The 19,799-nt window shown below is 35.1% G+C and overlaps 1 protein-coding gene across 4 annotated transcripts in view; it reads left to right on the plus strand.

Annotated features, from left to right (window-relative positions):
* LOC116344864 (serine/threonine-protein kinase tousled-like 2) overlaps positions 1 to 19,799 on the plus strand; it is an 80,550-nt gene that overhangs the window by 53,782 nt on the left and 6,969 nt on the right. Inside the window, exon 1 of one of the 4 annotated variants that reach the window (XM_031773680.1) lies at positions 18,867 to 19,297. The exons of 2 other annotated variants lie outside the window; for them this stretch is intronic. The gene's annotated coding sequence lies outside the window, so the exon portion shown is untranslated. Of the gene's footprint in view, positions 1 to 18,866; positions 19,320 to 19,799 lie in introns of those variants that run through there. One more of the 4 variants, XM_031773679.1, reaches the window with a different exon arrangement.

Here is a 19,799-nt window from a genome sequence, read left to right on the forward strand (position 1 = left end):
CTATTGTATGCCATTATGTAGCTGTGTATTACACTATACGTATATGTGCAATTTACGTATGATACATAAAACATTCAAAAAGACAAGAAAGAAAACAACAACAACGGCAGCATACAGAGCAGCAGCACCCGAACCAGCGACCGTACGTTGGAATGGAGAGGAATAGAAAAAGAGTACGCGCATCGGGTAAACAGAGAGAAGCTGAAGCAAATGAACATACGAACAAAAAAAGAAAAGAAAAAAACACATTTAGTACCAAAAGTGTATAGAGTGTAGAGAGACTAGAGAAAAAATCGATATAAAACGCGACCACGTATATCGTTTATGCCTTATGTGAAATAACGTTTGTTCATCCAGCAGCAGCACCATCACCAGAACACATTATTACCTTTTAATTGTCATTCATTGTCTTCTCTCTGGGCATATTCAGAACAATTGTCAATCAAATCAAAGACCTAGCGAGGAAAAACATCCAAAATGATTTTCAGGGAAAAAAGGCCAAAATATTCGTTAACGACGACGAACGAAAAAAGAAGAAAAATTAAGAATTATAGCATATCGTTCTGCGAACGATGAAAATCAAATATATATAGATCATAATGTGAAATTCAACGCTCATGCAACGTTTACCGCTCATGCACAAAACAAGCCTATAGTGAGTGTGTGACTAACCATCACATATCATCAGTTATTTACTCCGAGTAGTAGTCGTTGTCTCTGCGCTGCCGTAATTGCCGCCACCGTGCTTCACATTTGGTTATGGTGAATGCCAGTTTTGTATATAGTATATACACAATATTGATAAAATTATTAATCGCTTCACTCTATCAGTTGGTTATAGCGATATATATACGTATTTGAGTATTGTATTATTGCCCATCCAATGAGCAACTACATATTATTTTATTCTTTTCGTCAAACACAAAAAGGAAACGAGAAACCGAAGAGAAAAACGTGAGCTAATATAAAACAAGCAAAAGAACAATAGAGAGAGAGAGAGAGAGAGAGAGAGAAAGAGAGAGAGAGAGGGAGGGAGTAAAAATACGTGTAGAAATATAATGTAACAAAAAGTCATGTAAAATAAGCTCTGCAAATGGCCAACTTCATATCATTTGTAATAGATTATGCGCTTCCATACAGAACATCGTCTATTTTACTTCGTGTGTCGATTGACATAACAGCTACTCGAAGCATATTTTATATTAGATCTCTCTGTTCGATGTGTGCTCATATTTAAACAACCAAGAAGAAGAAAAAAATCACACACACACACACACACACACCAAAAATCGGTGTCTCGTTATGAACGCGCTCAAATCGCGTTCGGCAATACGCAAAATACTATTTTTATTTGTCTCAGGCATTGAAAATGTATGTGACTGTGTGTCCATGCCGTTGTTATTATTGTCGTTTGTTGTTTCATTTGGATTTTTCTCGCCACACGGCGAATAAATTATTTATACTTGATATGAACACAAAACGAACCACAAAACAAGAAGAAAAAGCAATGGCACAATAAAAAGAGAGCCGTTTCGACATCGACAACACGCACACACACTTATGGTTTTTTTGGCATGCATAAAACTGATGGAGAAGAAGATGATGATGATGTGCATATTGAATTGAGTAAGGGACGCATGTCGTGGTTTGGATCGCACGCATTCAACATCATTTTGTAGAAGTCATCATCAAATGACCGAATTGTGAGCGTTTTTTTCATCCTTATGATGGAATTGAATATGCGGCGATATTTGATTTCGTTTGTTGATGGTAACTACGCAAAACCGAGATTTTTTTGTGTGAGATGGAGAAATTTTAATTCCATAATAGCCATAATTGGCCACTTCATAACTGCGCCAACCACAGCCCTTTCACACACTAACAAGCGTATTGGTTTCAGCTTTTTGATGAAGCGCATTTAAAATGCAAATAAGAAAAAAAACAAAGCATTCGAAATCAAAGATGGCGTTGCCACGATGCTCGGGTTATTTCATATTCGCTTCCAATTGAATGCTCAAAATAGTCTATCTATCAATGAGCAGCTGACAAAGGCAAACAAAACGAATAAAAAAAACAACGTAACTTCAAATCGATCGTCACTATAATGTCGAACCATAGACATTATACCATTTTCGCTCAATCGTTTGTTCGTTCGTTTGATGTGACTTTATCATTATTATCATTCGGTTTTCACTCTCGCTCATCATCACAATGATCTCCCTTGCAAATGCCACGATACACAACATAAATGTAAATTTGCTAAAAATTAATTTTCATGGTCTGCACAAAAAATGTAATAATAAATTTGTGTATAGGCGCGACTTCATGACGAGATGTTATCTCTCTCTCTCTCCTTTGTTGCATTCGGATATATCTCTTTCTCTATTGCTGTTCCATTTTTTTGTGCAGTGCTTTTCTACCTCAAACAGATCGTATCCCGTGTTTTCTCTATGTGCCTTTGAAATGGCACGGACGCAGAAGTCTGCACCTTTGCGTATATGTATAAAGAATGAAAGAGATGTGAGAGTGTAGCTATGTATGTGTATGTGTGCGACATTAGTTGTACGTCTGAATACAAGTGAACAGTATCATATTGGAATACGCAAAGGTGCAGACTACTGCGATTGTGCCATTTGAAAGGCACAACGAGAGAACGCGGGATTTATTTTCAATTCAACAAAAACAACAGCCCAAGTTAGCGGAAAAGAACTAGCAGCGGCAAAACGAAAAAAAATGTGAAAGTGTATGGTTAAATTGCACATCTAATGCATCCATGCGCAATATTAGTGCTTTAATAGCTAACTATTTATTAACTGGTTATGTGGTTTATAATATAGCAAACATTGGTTCGTTACCGATCGATCTTCATCGTTACCATAAAACGTTGGCCGAATTTTTACATGAATTGCTAACTTTAAATTGACTGTCGAAATGTTTGAAAGTTGTTAAGAAAAACTCTTCTCGAAGGCAAGCGAAAAAAAATGTTCGACAGATACACAAAAATATGTGGGGCCATTGTGGCATCTTCTTTTGTCGTAAATCGAGAATAATATTGAAACTCTTTCGCATCACTGCTTTTGTTTGCAATACGATACCTATTGAATCGATAGCATTGATTCTACGTTGGCACTGATGGCAAAATAAAAACAGCAACAACGCGCTACATCGAGAAGAAGAAGAAAAGAGAGCGAGAGAAAGAGACAAAATGTACGACGCCAATATAAATGGCTGAAGTTTACGGCAAAATAAGTGCAGTGTCAATAGTGCCATAAAAAAGCATAAAAGCGTGAAGCATGCAAAGTCCATGTCATCCATTCAAAATGCCTAGGGGACAGCCACCAAACTAGTTTTTCTAGTTTTTCTAGTGCGTGAAATTGGTTTTCTTGGCAGTTTTACGTACAATTTGTACCCAACTTAGTGTGAAGTTGGTTTCGTTATGTGCTAGTTTATACTAGTTTTTACTACTGTTTTTCTAGTTTTCTAGTTTGGTGGATAATCTAGGGGTTTGCATGTATTTTTATTGGATAATATTTGCGTATTATCGTTGCGTATTGGCATATCGGTGAAATATCGGCATATCTGTAAAATATCGTTAATATTCGGGTATTTTTTGATACTTAATTGTTCTGGAAGTGGGTTTTGGTGGATCCACAGGATCATCAGAACCGCTCCCAGTTCTGGAAGAGGGTTTTGGTGGATCCTCTGGATCGACCAGACCATGGTTTGACAATGCCCTGACCCATCCTGAGGGTCCACTTCCAGACCTGGGAGCGGTTCTGAACGATCCTGAGGATCCACCAAAGCCCACTTCCAGAACAAAGACACTTCGCATATCGGCGAATATCGGTAGATTTTTGGCACAAAATAGTGAAATCGGTAAAGATTTGCATGATTTGTAAAAATTTGTATTATTTGTTATACTGTTGTTTATTCGTCGAATTCGTGAAACAAAATCTTACATGAAAACCCCTAGTGGATAATCCCTAGTAAAATGCAGTTTCAGTTATCGATAGATATAAGAAATTGTTTGCATAACTGAACGTAACTTGGCAACAAGTCTCGCGCTTTATATACAATCTCAACTGATTTTGTGTGGTTGTACACGGTGGTATGTCACCGGGGGGACATCTACGACAGAATTTTTTGGAAATGATTTTAAAAAAATGTGCCCAATTTGTGCCATTTAGTGCCGTCAAAAAAAAAATTTGTGCCCCAAGGGTTGATATGAATATGGCATGTTGTTTTTTAGGGGTTGGGGGTAGTTTTTTCAAAATTTTGATTGGGGGCGAAAAAGAAAAATCTAATGATGCCAAAAATTTGTGCCCAATTTGTGCCCAAGATTGGACATATTTTCCCGTCATCCCCTATTAAGGGGGTGGGTTTCTGGACATCAACTTTTTCAGGGGTTGAAAAATTCATCCCTTTTTGATGCCAAAAATGTGTGCCCAATTTGTGCTCTCGATTGGTACCTTTGGTCAGTATTTTCATTTCACCCCTCAAAAGTTACTTCAATTTATTTTATTTGGGGTTAAAAAATTAACTACCCCAAATCGATAAAAAATTATTTTACAAATGATGTCAAAAATTTGTGCCCAATTTGTGCCCAATTTGTGCCCGCGATTAAGACCATTTTTTCAATAGTTTTGTAAAAAATTCTGTTAATTATAGCAATTTCTTTAATTTGTTATTTTTGCATTTCAACCCCTAAAAAGAAATTTCATTTTTGAGGTTGCGAAGATAGCACTTATTCCAATTTCGCTGCTATTGAGTGGCACAAATTGAGCACACATTTTCTGAACGATTTTTGGATTTCAATCCAATACAAAACCATTGAAAAAATGGTCTTAATCGCGGGCACAAATTGGGCACTGTGTGTGTGTGTGTTTTAAGAGTTATCCTTGACAAAAGGATGTATATTCAAAATGCCGCCGAGGTCGAACGTTTGTTTCCGAACCATAACATATGTATCATAAACATTGGCACAAATTGAGACATTTATTAGAACGCAATAACAAACACAAAAATGTCAACCAACGCACGTAGTGCATTTATCGATACCTCGAGACTACTGTCAAACTCAATCCGACGTAATACATTTATTCGCGATGGCGTACAAATTGGATTTGCGCAAGTCTGTCTCAAACTGCTTTGGACAGCTAAGTACAAACGAAATTTTCCGTGTGTTTAAAAATAAACCAATCTCACGCCGAACCATCTATCGTATTTCATGGACTTAATATGAATATAAAGATTCTAGAGAATGCGAAAAGTACGGTCGTATTCCCAATTTAGATGCTCAAACCCTTCAAAATTGTCACCAAGTGCTAAAAATCGGGTTGGTCAAGCAAACATTCAGTTTTGGTGATTTTTATGGTTACAGCACATCCAAATTCGAACCAAAACAATAGATTTAGACACGATCATTAGTAATCAGCAAAATAGGTTACGAAAAAATTTCAAAGGGTGTCAAAAATTGGGTGTTTACATCACCTCATAGCATGTTGCACTGAAAAATTCATCATTTTGGACGGTGAAACATTCATCGATATATCGAACCACGAATCAAGTGCGAGTGGTTTCTTTTGCATTGATTATGTTGGGGCACTATGTTACTATATAAGGCTAGAGACGTGGACAAACCGAACTTTGATAAACGGGTGTATGTATGGTAGGATCTTCTTTGGAAGGTGTTTTAGATCCATTATTCGAGAATTTGGTGATGAAACGTAAGGTAAAACCTCCATTACATGCTCCATTATCAACCAATTATTGTTGAAATCGATGGAATCCATTGAGAACTATCTGATTTAAGGCAAAATTTTGCTTTGCAAGTAGAAAAAACCACAATAATGGCTCACTTCTTAAAATATGACATTTCCATGAAAAAAGGACCATCTTTTTAACTTCACAAAAAATCACCATATTAATTATTTCTCGACTGATTTTGGATGTATGTTATAGGCGAAGGTACAAAATACTTGAAACGAGCAACAATTGGTTGCATGGATTGAGAGAAAGTTGAAAGAAATCGACATATCAGTTGTCCAGAGCATGATTTTGATGGTTCGACACATACTAAGAAAAATCGAAGACAATGGTCCGTTCAGTGTGAAGTGAATGTGCTATTCGATAGCCTACGAATAAAGGTTTATACCAATAAAAAATAATTTAATGTTGTGTGTTTTTTGTTCAAATGGCGAATGTCTCAATTTGTGCCAATGTTTATGATACATATGTTAACCTCCATGCTCCATCTCGATACGAAAACAATATCATTTATAGCAAAAAACGAATCAAATTTGCATTTATTATCAATTAAGTGTTTCCGAATCTGCTTGGAAAGTTAACAATTTTTGTTTACAACTGGCATACTTTAAAAATGTTTTCGATAGGCTGAATGATGGATTGGACAGAAGCATTGGCAACAGTGCATTTGCGATTTTTCATAAAGTGTTTTTTTTCTGTTTCGCTCTTTTCTCTGCTTTGTCTTTCTTCGTCCGAACACCAACACATTGACGATGCACATACTCGATTTTATGCGCGTAGTTTTTTCTTTTGCTTTTCTGTCCGATTTTCTTATGGCAATGTGCGTGTTTGTAGTCAACAATATCTTAATTGTTTTTCGTTATTTCATAAATTTTGAGCCGTTTTTTTTTTGTTTGCTGTTGCCACTGTTGTTTCGTATATATTTAAAATACTGTTGCATATTAAGCGTGCGTCGTATCGCAAAAATCATAGAGTTAACTTATAACTTATATTCCGTTTTCTATATTTTGAGCTTGTATTTGTGTCTGTGTATACAGTGTGTTTCTTTTTTCATTTTGATTCATTTCATTCAAGTTGTATGTCGAAGCGATCGTCCACATGCGTTCACACAACTTTTGTTCCACTATAAAATAAAGAGAGAAAAACGCCAAACAACAACTGCGCTGATGGTGAATTTAGCGCTGGCTGGTTAAATGTTCAAAGGCCCGAACACAATTTTTTCATATGACGATGACAACGACCAATTTGTCGGATCGTTTACGAATTGGTCTCGATTAGCGCATTGGTTTGACTTATAAACGGTGAAATTTCATTCGGTCGACACCATTTATTCACAATATTTCTAGCGAAAAAAGTGTTTCGAACGAGAAATAATACGATCAACTAAACTTGACGAATGAGAATGAACGATACAATGAAATACCACTACGACACACAAGTGAATGGATAATCAAGTTGGTTGGGAACAAACGAACGAAAGCAGAAAAAAACATGCAAAAATAATATATAAAATAATGATCAGCAAATGCGGATACATGCTTTTGTCTTTCTTTGTCGTTGTTCGACATAACACCATCATATAAATTGCAAAAGAGCATTGCATGACGAAAAAAGCTGAATATATATATAAATGAATCGGTTAGAATATTTGTGAGCTCAAGAAATTTGTTAAAGTAAAAGAGCAACAGTTGCAGTTTTATTTTGACAAATTTCTTTAGGTCACGAATATTCTAGCCGGTTCAAATGAATCTTCAGCTGTGAAGGGTTAGTTATCAATAAGCAGAATCCAATCTTCCATTTTGATTCGTATTCATTAATATTAACCCGAAAATTGCAACTTCTTCTGAATGGTCGTTGAAATATCAAAGTAACAAATGTTGTTATCAGTGCCGAACAAGTTTTTCTTTTGAACGTTATCACCTCTAAAAAATTGATAAAACAAAAAAATAAATGTACGTAAACCATGATCCAACTACAACAAAAAGTTCGCCGATAATTTACACCTCGAAATGTGAACAGATGAACAGAAAAGATTAAATTCAGAGCTGCACGTTGAACAAGAGAAAAATATAGACAGCGAGGGGGGGAGAGTAAAAAAAAAGAAATCGGCTCGATCAAATTGATTACGATTTTTATCATAGCCATCACTGAATTTTAATAGAATATTGAGGAAAACCTTGAACAAAGCCACTCAATTTGCAATATTGGAATATATATCTTTCGCTCGCAAGAAGAGAAATTAAATTGTAATCTCTCTCGAAATAAGCACAATAAACTTTGTAAAATGGATACACTTAAATAGTGGCATAAATAGAATGAGAAAATAAAAGGTGATGATGTAGAATAAAGCAAGAAATAACGGAATTTATCTGCTTTTTTGCGGTAAAGTTCAGTCAATTTTGTTCGCTGATTTCTATTCGATTTGTACATGTATTTAAGTTTTTTCCATATTGGTTTCGATCATAGTGTTTGACCGCATAATGTGCTACTCAATTCAAACACTTATTGAAACCAAAATGAATTAACAAATAATGCACCTCTGTCTATTAATAAAAATAGCAAATCAAAATGAGAAGAGAGAAAAGTGCGAGTGTTAAATGTTCAAAGGCGTTTGAAATATCTAACGATTAGACAACTTATTAGCACCAAAGCATATCGGCAAGATTGCGTTGAGTGGGTCCGATTATAAGCAATTTGTTTTAAATTTACTACACGGAACGTCAAATAATCGCGTAAATGACATAACCACCGCTATCGAGTTGTATGTGCTTATGTTCGGCTAAGGAAGAATAAATTTTGAATTCTGACTGAAAGAGACAAGAATAAACAAAATAAAAAGAAAAAAAAATCGTCAAATTACAAAGTAAAAATCAAAAAATGCGCTAAAAATAGCCAATCATATAGGTTAAACCTCGATTTGCGTTGATAGAGATAATAGTTTGTTTTCATTAAGGTCCATTTTCCAAGGCGGCGATTACAATCGTGTGCGATTTCAAATCGTTGGCCAAAATCGTTAAGGATTGAGATCAATGGTTTTTTTGACGCCCGATTTGAAAAAAAAAAATCGTGGACGATTGCAATCGTGGACGATTGCAATCGTCGCCTTGGAAAATGCACCTTTAGATCGTTGTATATACTCCGCTGTACTACTACTATATGGCTGGCCTTTGTTGTTGATTTTGCGCCAATGCGATAGTGTGTGTGGTGGTCGATTTAAGCTGCGCGATTTATACAATTATGGTTTGAGCAATTTAAGGCTTATTTGCCAATATGTATACAAAAGCTCAAAAGGGAACCTGTGTTACGCGTTACTTCACACAAACAAACATTCGCACATACCATTCCAATACAGCGTGCGAATTTCAACAGTACAAGCAATATAGTACACGACCTGACCAGATTATTTACTATCTGAAGTATTTGAAGCCGCTATATTGATATATTTCTCTTTTGTTCGGTCGATGTATATTTCTTTTCTATATTGAGTGTATTTGGTATCCATGCCTGTTTTTTTATTTCATTTGATTTGAAAATATTCGCACGAACATATTAAAATGAAGTCGACTTTGTTCGTTGGTGCCGTTGTTGTACTCGCAAAATCGGTAAATCATTGTTATTATGTGATCTTCGTATGCAATAGGTGAAGACTTACGTCATTCGTTTTTGTATTCCTCGTTTATTTCATTTTACTACAAAAGAAATATATATGATTTGAATGGTTTATTGTTTTGGTATTTTATCGGGCTCACTCTTTCCGTGCATTTTGTGTGGAATCTAAAAATACTATTGCAGAGACGCAAAACGCTCAACAACACTCACTATGGCATTATGGTTGTGTGTCGTACGAGCATAGTAGAGATTTTTACATTAAAATCAAATTGAAAAAGTGCATAAAAGAAAGCGATTTAGCCAAATTAAACACCAAACCTGTGAACGCGATTCGAATGCAACTTTCGTCACAATTTTTTTTTTCGTTCACATTTCACTTTGTGTTTACACTAGTAGATTTTGCACCACTATTTTAGCTTCATGGATTTTGGTCGATTTCATGTTGCAAACTTTGAAATCTATTTCAAACAAAACACACGAAATCAATTTTAAACAGCGACAATCGCATTCAATATTTCAAAAAGTGAAATTTTCGACGAATCAAAGAGAATTAGTTTTTTCTGCATATCAAAAATAGAAAATGGTTCGTTTGCCGTTGGATTTTGTCGGCAGTTTGATTTGGTGCTGTTTCTTGACATTCTGTCGGCCATTTTGCCAAGCAACCAGAAAACAATTCATCGCATATTGACACTCTCACAATACGATCGATATGATGATGCCCAAACATTTTGTGAGTATGTATGCGAAAAGCGCCACAAATTATGATTGATCAAATACCCATATTGGAGGTAATCGAGGTGACAAAATCTGGATATGGCTTGTGCATATACATTTCGAAAAATAATTATAAAATTGTGAACGAAAATAAAATTGCATAGAAGAGTGCGCGTTGCGTCGATATATATTGAACCGATATTTTTATATATAAATAATGTGTATCCATTTACATAAATATTTATTCAGTTCAAGCTCGGAACACAATATTATGCGAAATGAATTATACGAAAAGAGGCAGCCATGTAGCTGCGTGAAGTACAATGCATTTACCGCTTTTATATATATGCAATGTATGCAGTGTACACACGGGCAATTATAGAAGACAAATAAAAACCTTCAACAACATTTTTTGCTGGTTGGTTTTCTTTTCCACCATATTTTTTCTTCTGTCTTGGAATCGACTTGTTCGAAGTTCGCATAAATTTGAAACATACTCAGCCATCTTTGGTCTCTTTCAGTCTTCAGCAACTACGGCGACGACATCAACTACGATGGGAAACGAGAGTGTGTGTGTGTTTGTGTGTGATTGCAAAATTAAAACTGTTGCAACTTGCACATATTAACGCGCAATATTCGCAAGTTTCATTTTATTTTATTTCTGTGAAATAATCGCGCAGGCGAATGAAAGAATGAGTTTCGATAAGAAGACAAAAACGAAATAATGGCTGCAGCAATAACAAGAAAGACTCACAAAAAAGGCGAAAATACTCTGCACCACAAATACAAATCGAACATAAAACATTACATTTTCTCTCATATGTGAGGAAGTTGTGTGCGATTTTCGCTTCTCTTTCTCTTTTTGCTGTTGTCTTTTTCTAATTGGACGTATCTATCGCGCTATACTATACAATTGGAACTACTTTATCTCTAAAACATACGTAAAGCAAAACGAAGATGATTTAGAGCCATGAATAAAGGCAGATATAGGGGCATGTTTTGTACGCAACCTGAAATATCTATGTGGCCTGACAAAAACACGAGCAAAACTCAAAGAGACAACATAGCGTTGTTTCGGAGATGGCACATTGCAAAGAATTACGGAATGAATCGGTTTGTGTTGCGAGTGCACATTTATGATGAGATTGTGAATCGACAGTGTGTACCGTAGAGTTTGATGTAATGCGATTCAGAATCAAATGTACTAAAAACAACTTACACGATAAGATAAAGAGTCAAAAGTTTGGTCTTCACATAAAATGGTTGAATCGAGAGAAAGAATGAGAGACATGAGTATCATGCATTTATGTGAGAAAATTTATATGAAAAAATGGCAACAACAACAATTCAACAATTCAGAAACCGTGATGATTGCATGGACCGGTTTTAGTTTTTTTCTCTTTATATTTTGCTGCAAGAAGAGCAAAAAAACATACACACACATAAAGAATTTAACTGAAGCGATTTTTATTCATATTCTCCCTCTTTTTCATGCAATTGTCAAATGGGATATGAATTATACACCTTTTCTCTATATTCACAATGTTGAAATGTAAAGAATCGAAAGATATTCGAAGTGAAACAAATATGAAACAAAAAACTAAAGGTCATACACACTCAGACATGATGAAAATGCTGATGTGGCATGTGAATGTATGCGAAACAAAAAAAAACATTTCAAATTATTCGAGAAAAAGCGAATAAGCCGAAAGCATATGCAGGCATGAAGAATTTTTCTGTTGATGTTTACAACACATTTGAATTTGACAGCCATGAGCCAAAACTTCAAAAAGCATACCAAAGTGAGCGTATGTTTTTCTTTTCTTTTATTTTCAATGAAAAGCTCGCGCACGAAATGAATGATAGAAAATTTGCACATTTTAAATAAAAGAAACCGTTTCAACCGATAAACATTCATTTTGTTTCACTTGATTCAATTTCTAAGCCATTTCTCTAAAGGAAGCGCACCTGACCTACGAAAATCATTTTAAAAAAACAGCTCGACTGAACCATCTTTCGTCGTTTTACGAAAGTACAAAAAAACAACAAAGTATGAACAATGTACTGACAAAATGAGACGAAACATCTGTTTTACTACTTTCAACACCAAACCCATCATAATATTTCGTTGTGTAAAATGCGTAAATTGATCAAATCTAATTCATATAACATACCAGAACCAGAATAACTTGACGCCAAAATTAGCCAAAAATACAAATCGAACAATGAATATGTTTCTGTTATAAATAAAAATAGCATACGAAGTGGTTTTTATCACGTACATTATTACTTTACACATTAGTGTGTATAAAACCAGTTTGTCGTTGAATTTAATCACACACATTTTTTCGTGTGTTTCATGTATTATTTTTCATTTGTTGTTGTCGTTGTCGTCAGTTTGATTCCGTTTTATACTCAGTCTAAATGCGTTAGTAGTTGGATTTGTCGTTATATTTCGAAGCTCTCTCAATTTATTGTCACATTTAAATGAGTTAATGAGCACTGCTGTTTTTTTTTTGTTCGCTTTGACTTCGATGTCGTCAACGCCTGTTGTTGCTGTCATTTTATTGCGATTTATGTGTGCGATTGACTTGGATGTTCGGTACTATTTAATGGAAAATTCCATTCAATTTGCTTTCGTTCAAAGCTATTTTTCGAGCTTTCAATAGCATGAGTTTTGCACGTGCATGATACTTTTTTTGTGTTACGTTCATCTGACAATAGAACGTCTTCCGTTCGATGAGTCAAAACTATTGCACCATCTAACGGTTGATAATCGATGTAAAGTTGATTGTTAATTTGACAATCTAATATTTTGCGAAATTTCTCCTTTGTGTATAGTTGTTGAAAATTGCATGAAACCATAACAGCGATAAATGGAGAAATCAATTTATCCAATTGAACGGAGGAAGAAAGAAATAAATCTTACTTGAGCGAGAGATTGGTGAAAGGTTGTTCTGTTCACCCACGCAAAACAAACATTGTGATATTTTCATTAAGTCAGAAACGTTTTAAATCGAACGGAAAAATTCCATCAATTTTATTAAGTTCGACAATCAATATTTTGCTCGGCCGTCATACTTGCTTTATGATTTACAAAATTGGTGACGTTGTATAAAGAAAAACACACAAAATGATGCCAGCCAAGCTATTTTTAGCAGCGGCCAAACAAAATGATGAGCATGAGCTAAATTATGTTCGTAAAGCAAATCCATTTGCAGGAAATATGCTCTTCCTACGGAAAGAAAATGACAAACATTTTCATGAGCCTTTCAAAAGTATTGATCAATTATAAATAGAGAGACAGAGAAATGGCGAATAAAGTGTTCCGAACATTGTGGTCATTGTGTGACCTGAGCACATTTTTACACTACACTACTAAGAATATTGATAACGAAGCGATTCAACTTCGGGTGTACATTTTCACCCGAATAATAATAAAATCGTCGTAATGGCGGCCATTTTTCGAACATTTGCAACGAAAATAATGTTGTTGCGTGACGTTTTGATCAAACGAATGAACGAACAAAAAAAACTCGTATTACATTTATAGTTTCTGTGTCTTACTGGTTCTACATTTCTCTCTCTCTCGCACTTTTCATAATGTTCTTCTTTTGCGTCGTGTTTGCGCTGTTGTAATTTACTGCCATTTTTCTTTATTTTTCGTATAGAGTTCGCTGTGTAACAAGCGTGATAAAAAAAAAAAAACAAATGAATTTGTGTCATTGAAACTCATTTTTTGTGTATTCACTTTAAACTTCATACCAAGAAGGAAGTTCTTGAGGCTCAAAGAGTCTAATAGCGTACATTATTTTCTATTATTTTCCAAATAAGCGACCACAATGGAAGAAGCTTTAAACACTTTCAGTTATATCGTTGGTTAAGCCTGGTTGTGATATTTTGGTGGTGTTTGGCAGGAAGAGAGCATTTCAAATGACGGAAATATTAAAGGTTCGTAATATCGATGGTGTCGGATGGCAAAAGTCAATTAAATTTTGAACATCGACAAAGCTCGATAACCCGACGACACACACAACCAAGCATTGTAAAATATGTTGGTCACTGAAAAATATGTTATTCATTCGATATGGATGGTATATAGCGCATAGTATGCTTGCTATAATTAAACAGAAGATATGGTTACTTTTTATATAGAAAAGACAGAGCTAATTTTTGAAGAGCACCACCATTGCTGAAACACCAAAGAAAAAATATACACAATCTATATATTTATGTATATGTACAAGCAAATCATACAAAAAATGCAAAGTGAAATACTAACAACAACAACAACAATGCTGATGACGACGACAACCGACAAAAACAACTGAAACATCCATATCGTTAACAACCAAGCGCAAGTTGAACAACAGAGCAAGAGTAAATAATAAAAAATAAATAAATTAATGAACGAACGAACGAAAAAATTGTGTATGTTCCTACACATTCTATATGTTCCTGGAATAAATCAACGTTACGCCATTTTGTTTTTGTACATCTCTCTGCTCGACGAAATCGATTCAAGTATAAGGAGAATGAATTGAACGAACAAAATAAAGTATAAAAAGAACGAACGGCATTAGCACAAAAGAAATTTGGTATCTACCATTGTACTGAATATTGATTGTATGTTATTTATATATTTATAAATCGACTCTTTCAACTCATACCTTCTATATATATCTAATATTTATGTAAACGCGTTGGGTATCTCGATAATTCGCCTTTTTAGGCGAATTTGTCTAATTGGGTTCGAAATGAATAATACAAAATGTGTAATGGCGACATTAATTTGTTTGTCGCATCATCTTTGGATTGTTCCATATGCCGTCCGTCACAATCGAACAAAGTTTATGATTCATCCGACTTTTAATCTAAATTATGACTTTCTTAGAAATAACATTCTATTGAATTTAATTTTAGTGTGTACTGATAAAAACAAACGGCGGCGCACTTCATGCACCTAAGTGTGAATATATTATAACAATAAAATGCGTCCAAGTCAATCACATTTCGAACAAAGTAAAAAAGTAAATATTATGATTGGAAATAAAAAGGAAAACAAAGCACAGCCAATTCGATTGGCTGCTAGTGCATGTGTGTGTATGATCTTTTATTTATGGTCACGGTTTAATTACTGCTCGAGTTGAACACAAAGTTAACGTGAACAATTTTCGTTGTGTGTTTTTTTTAATTTTCTTTGAGTCCGTTTCATTACTGCCACTCATATAGTATATTAAATCAACACCTTAACACCGCTCTTATTTGCGTTTGTTCAGCTCAGTGTATCGTTTTTTATCGTTTTCAGCGCCTAACGCGATTACCTTCACTTCATATTACAATAACAAAAAATATAATACTTATTAAACTTGTCCGTTCGCAAAGAAACTCTCAATTTTCGGTTACCGTACTCTCGCCAATTCTCTCAATTACTCCATTTCTCTCTCATACAACCTATCGGACCAATCATATTTCTTATATTCCCTTTTAATGATGTTTTTTCTCTGCCAAACGACGGAAACACATCTCCTCCGTATGGTGCTACTGAAACAGTATCGATGAGATATGGAGAAAGAGAGAGAGAGAGAGAGAGAGAGAGAGAGAAACAAACAAACACAGAGAGGAAAAAAACACAAGACGAAACTCAACACACAAAATTAAAGTACATATATTCAGTTACGAAAAGCCACAATTTCGTTTGCCTCTTTTCTCGGTCGACCGTAATTCGTGCTCTTTTATGCATGATAAAATGTTTGCTTCATCGTCAAGCGCGAATCGCACATCTCGTCAACACACATGAAAACAAGCGAGTAAACGCGCGCGCGTACCTTGAACATAATCTTACAATGTGTTTACAAACACATGTTCATCAAACAAAACCAATTCGTTTTGGCTCCGTATAGTAGCCATTTTAAATGTGACGTCATCGTTAATTCATGAACATGGAATCGCGAGCGCGCATATAACACAAAAAATGATACGAAATGAAAACGACGTCGTTGTCGTTTCTGATCACAAGAGCCGAACGATAATATCGCGGTGTATGTATTTGCAAGCGCGTATGTGTATACATGATGGTGTGCTCCGTTGCAGCCGATAAAATGCTTCACAAGATTCATGTAACACGCTGCTAGTTTGGCAGACTCAGAGCACAAAACGTATGCGCTTTGTTTTTTAGCTGCTGCTGCTACGTTATAACACGGTATATTGTACAAACATAACTACGAATCTGACAACAACGATACCTTTTTTTTCATTCTCTGGCATATCTCTTGGCTCAATTCATTCGCAATATCGCTTTCATAATACATTTTCGACCGAGTAACAAATAATCCAGTCTCTCCGTTGTTGTATAGCCGTGTGCGCGTGAATGTGTGTTATTGCTTTTGGCGCTCTTTCTCTCTTTCTCTCGCTCTGTTTACAAACGATATCGATGAGACTACCAGACCCACGTGGTCGATTTCAATACCTGCGTTACACACACAAGCGCAATCTATTTGTATATAAGGCAATATAAACTGCGCATCGCATACATGCACATAATCACTCGCAATCGTTCGCTTTATGAAGCCATTCGATGTAAACAAATGAATGCGCCTTGCAATTTTTTCAAGTACACACATCCACAGGCGCGCATTCGACGTACGCAACACTATATATATAGTAATAATGAACAGAAATAGAAATGTGAGAAAAGACACACACAGAGAGAGAGAGAGAGAGACAAAGAGAGAGAGAGAGAGTGAGAAAAGAAGCAAGACAAAAAGGCCTTGAATACATACTTGGAATGTGTAGTTTTTTTTCTCTTGTTCGTTTGCACATCGTTTCGAATTTATATGAACTACACGCACTCATCGCGATGTTATTTAGTGATATAATCGGAATTTGTTTTTATTTATGCTGGAATCTTGTAACTTTCGACATTAATTGAAATTAATTAGCAAAACTGATTAATTGAATTAATGCATTCGAATGAGTGTATTAATTTTTTAAAATTCAATTTTATTGAAATGCCATTGAGTCAATCGACTGTGGCTCATAAATCATCGTTACATCCCTAAATCAAAACATGATTGATTTTACACGAGATCTAATTTATATCATATGGTTTGGGTGGCTTTTAAAAAAGCGTTTATAAATGACGTTTTAGCTTTCGTCATTCGTATTCAATTGCATAGCAACTATTAATAAAAAATAAAGTAATACAACTCGAAACTCTATATTAAAACGCAACATAACTGACTGTGGTGCAACTTCTAACATACAACTTGTAATAAGTCACAAAATACATGTCTCTTCTTTTCCATGTGTGTTTCTTTGCAACGTATGATTTGTTTGAGTAAAGTACATATGTAATTTAGGCAAATCGAAGCACCGTAGGGAAAGAAATTTGAAAAGAACGGTGGTTGACTAAATTGAATCTTACATCGAACATGCAATTCGATATTAAATCAAATGTATTGTGTATTGTTGATATTTGCTCGTTCAGTTACGTTGCGTTCGAGTGAGGCAAACGTAAGCGAAAAAAAGCCAACTGTCGGACCGTAAGAACAGCCGGTGTTGAAAAAGTGAATCAAAAAGCTGTTTATAGATAGATGAGTGCACACACTCGACAACAGGAGCAGCCGTATGTCGTACAAGTACGCAACCAAATACAAATACCAGCGACGAAAAAAATACCAGCGACGAGAATACTCTCGGAGCGTTTATCCAAATTTTATGTCGTTTCGTGCATGTGTGTGTTGGTGAAAAACGCATACATTGTTCGAAGCGCCTCATGATATTGAGATTATGAAAATGGTCGACAGTTGATGGTGTGTCGTATTTGTGTAAATTGTGCTGACAATTCAGAAAATTTTCCTTTAGAGTTCAAGTGATTTTTTTCTGCTTTCGTAAGTCGCACGGTCTCTCTCTCTCTCTCTCTCTCTCTCTCTCTCTCTCTCTCATATACACACAAGCACACGTACACATAAACACTCAAGAGAGGAACCATCATTTCTATGTAATGTGCACTCTCGCTCTCGCTTTTTCCATGTATTTATCTCATTCGCTCTACCCATTTCGGATGATTTCGATTAGTATTGCTCTCGTTTTGAACTCCGCTCTGTAGTTGTTTGTTTTAAATGTAAAATACGGTCTACTCGGCACTGACTGACTGACTGTGTAATTCGTCGAAAATTTCTTTAGACGTTCTCATTTATAACATTATAGAAAATACATACTCTCAGGCTCTCTTTCGCGGAGCGCATTTTCGATTCCCATTGCGTTTGTATGTCTCTGTATCGATGTGAATCGATTATGTGTATTTGTGCTCGCACTTCTCTCTGTCTATATTACACACAAATAACAAATTTTCAGTGTTCAATGAGCGACCGCTGACTTCGAATTATAAGTAGCTAAACAAAAAAAAATCATACACACAAAATTATTATTAATTTATAAGTTACTTTAGTATTTTTTTATTTAAAAAAAGAGCAACTCTTCCTATTGTGAGTTTTTCCGTTTTATTTTTTTCAACAAAATATTATTTGCCTCGTCGATCATCGGCCGCTTTCGATGCATATATTTACATGGACATTATAAAACGGGGAATTTGTGATGTGTGCTGTTTAAAATGAAATTTCAGTGTGTATTACTGTGTTTAATTCGTTGTCGCCTTATGTACAGTGTTTGTCATTAAATTGCCTTTTTTGACTCTTAATAAGTGAGAAATTTTATATTTTGACGTATTTTTTGTTTTCATTTCATTCAATTCGTTTTCGAAACTTTTGAATTCCATTGGGGTTATTTTTGTGGTTCGTGTTTAAAACGTTTTGTCATAAATAATCTCTCAATTTTGTAATGAAAAATAAAAATGTACAATTATCGAAAATGTTCGCCGACTGTGTATTGTGACATGACATTTTTTTCCTCAATCATTTTCCGAATGGTTTAATCAGTTTTTTAAAACTATATCACAATCAAAAGAAGAAAATTATGCAGTTGCCTTGCATTAGAAGATAAAATTAGAAAATAAGAAGAAATAACCGAAGAGATAGAGAGAAAAGGTTATAAAAATGGAGTGTATGTGAATCTGTGGCTCGACTAGATGATTAGTGCGTGCACGCAGAAAAAAAATCTATATAATAAAAACCGAGCACACGAACGGACCGAACGAACGAGAAGAAAGAGAGAGAGAGAAAGGGAGTGCAAGAGATGACAGTAAAAAGTATGAACAATGTCGTAAATAAGTACGTAATATATTGCTTATTGCCTTAGAATAAAATGTAGGGAGTTGTTCAGACATTATTTGTTGTTGTTTTTTCTAAGCACGATTTTCGTGCACGGAACACTACAACAATTTTTCTATGTTATCATCGCTCGTCGTTGTTGTTTTTGTTGTGGTTTTGTGCTTTTAAAAATTTAGTGGTGTGTCGTCCGATTCATTGAAGTTTGATGATGGAGATAGAGATTCAAATCACATTGCAACAGCCGTCGTCAGGTCAAATCTCTCTCGAATTAGATTTTGCAGTGGACATAGAACGTCAGCATTATTTACATTTTGTCATAAAATAGCCAGGTGCTCCATTTTTTTTTCTCCTCCTAATTTTCAGTGCACACAGTTTCTTTGGCAGTGAACGTTTTTGTCGTCGTTGTCGTCATTGCAATTTAGCAAACGGTGTTACAATTTACATTGAAAATGTTTTTCTTTTTCTTCGTCAAATTTTCTG

Source organism: Contarinia nasturtii, unplaced genomic scaffold (genome assembly GCF_009176525.2).
Source record: "Contarinia nasturtii isolate CC-2019 unplaced genomic scaffold, AAFC_CNas_1.1 Cnas_scaffold_1182, whole genome shotgun sequence".
Taxonomy (NCBI): domain Eukaryota; kingdom Metazoa; phylum Arthropoda; class Insecta; order Diptera; family Cecidomyiidae; genus Contarinia; species Contarinia nasturtii.